Source organism: Pteropus vampyrus, unplaced genomic scaffold (genome assembly GCF_000151845.1).
Source record: "Pteropus vampyrus isolate Shadow unplaced genomic scaffold, Pvam_2.0 Scaffold11, whole genome shotgun sequence".
NCBI classification, from domain to species: domain Eukaryota; kingdom Metazoa; phylum Chordata; class Mammalia; order Chiroptera; family Pteropodidae; genus Pteropus; species Pteropus vampyrus.
Genome location: NW_011888792.1, coordinates 3981345 through 3988457, shown reverse-complemented (window position 1 = coordinate 3988457; position 7113 = coordinate 3981345). Strand labels below are relative to the sequence as shown.

The following is a 7113-nucleotide window of genomic DNA, read 5'->3' as shown; positions in this document are numbered from 1 at the left end:
AAATAAAATATATGACACAGTGGCATATAAAAAGTCTGAAATTTATATTGCAAATTCTGAATCTATATTTCTGTATGACTGGTCAATACTTACTAAGTATTATTACTCTATGTGATAGCAGTGGTGGTGGTGGTAGTGTGTGTGTGCGTGTGTGTGTGTATGTGTGTGTATTCACACACCTGCAGCCTGCAGGAATGAGGGAAGACAAGAAGGAGGAAGGGAAAAGAAGAGAAAAAAAGAAGCTTTATGCCATCAAAGGTTAGAAGTGTTAGTTTAATGAAAGTTACCGAATAAAGCACAATTTAATGAAACAATTAGAAACCTATAAAATGGCCCATACCTTTTAGTGCATATTTTGCTTTTCATTCATTTATTCACTCAGAGTTTATTCAACTCCTACTATGTGCTGAGCACATTGTTGAGTGTGACACATTGAGCCTGCATGATACACGGCCCTCAAGGAACAGGTCAGGAAGTGGAGATACTTAGGGGCTACAGATAAACAAATCAAAAAATGCAATCTGGGGTCATAAATGAGGTAACTGTTTTAATAGAACTGTATCCAAGGTTTCAATAGCAGAGAAAGGGAGAGACCCTTAATTTTGCTGGTGGAGAGACAGGATGTCAGGAAAATGGTAATGATTCTTAGAGGATGATGACTCAGTGATATACAAGGGAGGATGAGAAGAACAAGGGCATCTGGAGAAGAGAAAACAACACAAGTGGAAAAAATTCTGTAAGGTGTAAGACATATGAAACTTCAGAAAATTGCAAATGGTTTATCTGAAATATGGAAATATGACAAGAGGTGACTGAGAAGAGACAGGAAAAGGACCTGTTGAAACAAACAGCAAGAATAAAATAGGATATTCTAAATGTAAAAATCAGTCTAAATAAAAATAAATAACTGGCTAAATAAAAATAAATAAATGGTATGGTTAGATTATCAGCATATGATGAGCTTAAATGGTGAGGAGGAACCAGAGTAACACATTGAAAATTGACAGATGTGAATGCAGACAGAGGTTAATGAGTAAAAGCAGCCAGGTATGGAAGACCTGGAAATGGTGAGGATGATGGCAAGCAAGAGTACATGCTGCACATCTAAACAAGTAGCCCTATTTGGTCCAAGCCAACTGTAGCTATACTTGAAGATGGTCCCAGATTGCCTGATCTCTTAATTTATAAAGAAAGCAAGGAATCTATATCTTTATGTGCATTCTACCAATTTTTAAATCTTGGCAACTGATTCTAAAAATTTTTGTAAAAAGTTCAGACCTAAAAGAAGATAACTGTGAACCAGGTCTGGTCCATTGTTTTCCATTTGGTGTCCACTGCCTACATCCAACACCATGCACATAGAGAATGTTAGTAAACATTTTGCTGACAGAGTACAACTAAGAGTTGTAATCATATGAAACACGATTTGAGGCAGAAAATGAAGATTAAATACATAAAACTCTGTATCTGATTCAACTATTTGTACAGTAAAATATATTTTGGATGTAACATAATGCCAGCAACTAATTCCAGAAATATTTTGGAGAGAAATCACAATATTAAGGAAATTAAGATTATTTTTCTAGAGACTACTTGATTACATTATATCATTTTAAAAATTATAGATAATATGACTGTTCATAATGGTCAGTTAAATGCACTGTTTGACATCAAAGAAATTAGATACTATTTTATTAATTTTTATTGTCTGTCAAGTTGTCATTTTTCTTTCAGATGTTTTGCTTTGTTAGAGAAAGCTGAGCAATTCCCAGGTCCACATGCAGTTATCCCTCTGATAGTCCACCTATAGGCAAATGTGGTTAGGGGAAATGTCTCTATTGCAGCTTCAAGTTCTTAGAAGCCTGATTCAGATGACACTGGCCTTAGCTGAGCTTTTCCAGAAAATAACAATGTAATGGACCGTGTTACTTTTTAAATGAAATTCAAGTGTTTAAAATTCATAGTAACAGATGTGCCCCAGTGGACAACTGTCACTGTTCTCCAAAGATAATAGGAAGTTGATCAAAAAGATTGTGAACATTGTATATATACAAATATATTTGTGGAAGACAGTATATAAATAAGCAAAATGGTGCAGTAGGCACTGCAAAGTAGTGTAAATATGGGTGAAATTTTATTTTATTGTTTTTTATTTGCATTTTTTATACTTTCAGAAATTCATATAATTCAGGAAAGTATATAATATATACAATGAGTATGTATTATTTGTATTCTGAAAAATAAGAGATGAAAGAGAAGAAACTATTTATAAAATAAATATTGGTTTAATGTATGAAGATGGGGAGGAAAAAGATATTTAATGATGGCTACTCTCAAGGTTGAAGATAAGAAAAGAGAAATCAAATGATCTGATCTCTTCTATCCTTGAAGAGAAGAATACAGATAAGAATGTGTGATAGTCTATTTAAATGCACTTTAATTTATATTCGATGTTTACTTTCAGTTCTAATATATAGTGAGTAGCTATAAAAGTTTGAAAAGAAAATTTGTCTTCTCGTCTTTCAGTCGGAGAAGGAAGGGAATGCTAGGCAAAAAGTCCTAAGGAGTAATTTGAGTTCATGTTGGTCGAAGTTAAAACAAAACAAAACCTGGGGAAAAGAAAGAAATATGAAGAATAAATATTTGATAGTATTATGATATGTTGGTCTTGAACTTGAGCTATAGTGACTGTGAGTATATTTCCTGAAATAAACATTTCAGGGCATCGAAAATAGTATTCAAGTCAGAGTTACGAAATTCCTTTAATGTTTAATAATAGTAGCAGCAACCATAATAAAAAAAAAAAATAGGAAAGAAGAAGTAAACAAATTTATACCACATTCAGAAAATCTAAAAAATTAGAAAGACTAGACGTTAACAAAATGTTGGTCCCTTTGGGCAATATGAATATTTTGTTATTAATACTTAGTGTTCCTTTGAGAAGGTGAATAGCTCATTAAAGCTACAGAGAGGCTTGCTAAGAAATGCAAAGGATTGGGAATAAAAACTTGATTTCTTTAGAAACTGAAAATGATGCTTCTGAAGCTCCCACCAGCTAAATAGTTCCTTAGTGTGTCTAATTCTGAGATAAATAATGCTAAGTGTGGTACTACTTTGGCGTCCCTACTGCAATTAACATAACCCTCCAGGGAGAAAAGATATCATGCAAAAGCCCCTGATATCTAAAACTAAATATTAAATTGAGATCTTCTCAACTGCCTAAACTACACTTTGAGAAGTATAACATTTGGGACATCAGGGTAACATTAAAGGCAGTTTTGATACTCCTGGGCATGATACTCCAGCCGCCTGGAAGAACTAAGGGAACAATTTAAACAATGGAAGAATCTGGCTCATTAAGAAAGATTCTTGCTAGAATAACAAACATAATGTGTGCATCAGTCAGCAAGTCTTTTGCTTTCTCTTGGTCATCCATATGTAAAAAACCACATCTATCATTTCTCTTCTCCTTCATATTTGTAATATCTCCTTATATAGCATCACTTTCCCATGGAGTTAATATGTTCTCCACCCTGTCTTCCAACTCACTAAGGGTTTAAGAGTTTTAAATTAACAGGATTAGACATGGCTTCACACCAGTTACACATCACATGGTAGGTTCTCCCAAGTGTCATTTATTATTATTTTATTTATTCCGATCCAGGATTATAGGCATAGACATGTTCCTACACGAATCTCAAAGGTCAGATAATCCATTATTCTCATTTTAACTGATGAGGAAGTTGAGGCCAAGCGAGGTTCAGTGATCTTTAAAAGACCAATTATTGATCCAAATATTTACTGCAGAATCTTAGACTAGCCATTAACCGTTTCCTCTGCCGATACTCTACTTGCAATCTGAAGAAAGTTATGCTATGTGCAAGCAAAATTGAGAGAAAAAATATTTTGTGAAGTAAAATTTTCAAAACCCCTCCTAATCATGAATCAAAATATAATAACATTCATGAGGCAGAAATTTAAAGTATTTGCATTTTACATAAGATTGTGCACACCAGGTGCTTTTAGGGCCTGGCAATTTACAAAAATGAGTGAAGAATGTGGACTGTATATAACTGTAAAGACTGGGCCCCTTTCAACATTACATTAATTCTAAAAGTTAAAAAAAAAATTCTGTGTTCCAAACCAATTTCAACCAAAGGCCACCAACTTTTAATATTTTAAATCTCACAGGATGGACTGAATTATCATTTGTCATTGAATAAATGAGATGCTTTTGTTCCCTTTTGATGAGAGAAATAAAAAACAGGAAGTTAGATGTTCACTTCCTACCATATACAGAAATAATTCCAAATGTTTTAAATGTTTTAGAAGCATTTAACTCAATAGAGTACTGGAAGTTTATGCTTTGATGCACTCCTTCTGATCTAAACACATAGCAATTAAATATAAAAGGAAAACAAAAATGGCATAACAGGATCAAAAGCAAATCTCTCAAATCAAAAACTGAAAAGAAGCGCAAGGCACCAACTGAGTCCCAAAGCCATTGGTCATCTGAGCTGTATGCCCAAGAGTAGGCAATAGTGGCCAAAAGTTTAGCTCCTATGAGCAGAAAGCTGAAAACTGGTCTAGGGAGTCAGGGAGCACTGCTTAATGCTACAGACAGAAAAGGAATTCTGCTCTAATGAAACATGCTCAGAAACAACACCAAAAAACTACTCCCAACCATTTCCTAGAGTTCTGTTTCTATGGAGCAGCAAGCATTAAAAAGATGATAAATACAGTTTAGGATTAAGTATTAGTCTCCAGATTTTCCACATCCCCAAAAATCACTCCAGGGAAGAAGTTTTAACCTATAAAACCTAGTTCTAGACTGTCATGCTAAGTAGAGGTAACCTTAAAACTACAAGCAGAAAACAGTATGGAGTCCCCTCAGAAAATTAAGAATAGAATTACCGTATGACCCAGCATACGGTAATTCTATTCTGGGTATCTAACCTCAAAATTTGAAAACATTTATCTGTACAGATACATGCACCTCGACGTTCATTGCAGCATTATTCATAGTAGCCAAGACATGGAAACAACCTAGTACCCTTCAATAGATGAGTAGATAAAGAAGCTGTGGTACATTACTCAGCCATAAGATGAGATGAAATACTACCATTTGCAACAACATTGATAGATCTTGAAATTATCATGCTAAGCGAAATAAGTCAGACAGGAAAAGTTGAGAATCATATGATTTCACTCATATATGAGATATAAAACTGAAAGCAACAAATGAACATGATAAATTAACAGAGGCTCATGGACACAGACAACAGTTTAGTGGTTACCAGAGGGAAGGGGGAAGAGAGGCAGATAAGAGTAAAAAGGGTCAAATATATGGTGATGGAAGGAAATTTAACTTTGGGTGGTGAACACACAATACAATATACATATGATATATTATTGAATCGTACGCTTGAAATCAACATAGTTTTATTAACCAATGTCACCCCAAAAAAATTAATTAAAAAATAAAACTGCAAGCCAGAGATAGAAACTAGAGAACAAAGGACTTCTCAAAACATCTCAAATAATTAATATTGTACAGACTTTGTTTTCTACCCATAGTGCAAACAGATTAGATAGGAGGAAGAAAACATGTATGAAAACAACATGTATATACACATGCACCACACACACACACACACACACACACACACACACACACACACAAACCTTAAATGCACTCCTAAGTGGCTCACTGGACAACAAGGGAAGTATGCTGGAAATGATGAAACACTTAGAAACAAACGACAATGAAAGTATTTTAGAGCAAATTTTACAGGGTTGAGTCATTGGTGTTCTAAGGATGGATAAATTTAAATTTGTTTATTTGAAAAGTAAAGTACTTTAAAATTGAATTTTTTAAAAATACGGAGTGTGTCTACTGCCATGCTACCCTGAACTAGCCCGATCTCATCTGATCTCAGAAGCTAAGCAGGGTCAGGCCGGTTAGTACTTGGATGGGAGACCACTTAGGAAGACCAGGTACTGTAGGCATTATTTTTTAAAAATAAGGGATTGTAATCTGACAAGTTCCCTGCAAACTGTGAGGTCAACTAAGGGTTGCTTCACCTAAAAAAAAAAAAAAAAAGCTGAATGAGTTAATCATGTAACTTAAGACATTAAGAAAAGTAAAAAATCTGAAGACAGTTAAAGCAAGAAAATAGTACGAACAGGTATTAATGAAGGAGAAAACAAAGAATCAAAAAAAAATAATTAGTGAAATCGAAATCTAATGTGCTGCAAAAACAAGTAAAATAGAAATGACTGATCAATAAAATAAATTAAACACAAGTATTATTAGCAATGAAACTTGACACACCTATAGATACAAAGCACATTCTTAAAATCAAATTAAGAAACCAATCTGACATAAACATAGATACCAAAATCTTAACATATTATCTGAATAAGTAAAGTTGTATAAAAAAATAATACATCATGATCTAATTCTGTTTATTCCGGGAAAACAAAAAAGTTCAATAATAGAAAACTATTAAGTACTATATTAGCGAACAGATGACAGGAAAAATCACATAATCATAACAGATGCCGAACAAAAAGCATTTCATGACACTTATGATTTTCAAAAACACATTTAGAAAACAAATGTAGATAATTCCTCTATTGGATCATAAGTCTTAACTTATTCAATACATTGGAAAGGAAGAAACAAGATTAATATGTATTGCTATCTATGTAATTATCATGGAATTTTCACTATTAGATTTTACAAAGTATGCAGGATACAAGGTCAACATCAAAATTATTAAGGTTTCTACACATCAATAGTAATCAATTAGAAAAAGTAATAGAAAATAATTCCTGTCTGTTATAGAAAACAACAGCAACAACAAAAACACCATCAAGCCAGGAATAGACCTAAGAAAAGATAGAAGGCTTTCTGGAAGAATAACACTTTGTTGAAGAATATAAAAACAGACTTCAATAAATAGAGATATATTAATGGATTCAAAGGCTTAATATTGCAAATCCTTCTTCTGACTTTTAAATTTATATGCACAGGTATTATTTGAATTTTATGAGGACCATATAAAGCCATTTTAAAAGTAAACTCAGCCAATAAGTCTGTATTAACCA

The 7113-nt window shown here is 33.3% G+C and overlaps 1 pseudogene; it reads left to right on the top strand.

The window, feature by feature from the left end:
• Nucleotides 1–5891: 5891 nt before the first annotated feature.
• Nucleotides 5892–6009, top strand: LOC111732227 (annotated as a pseudogene).
• Nucleotides 6010–7113: the final 1104 nt, after the last annotated feature.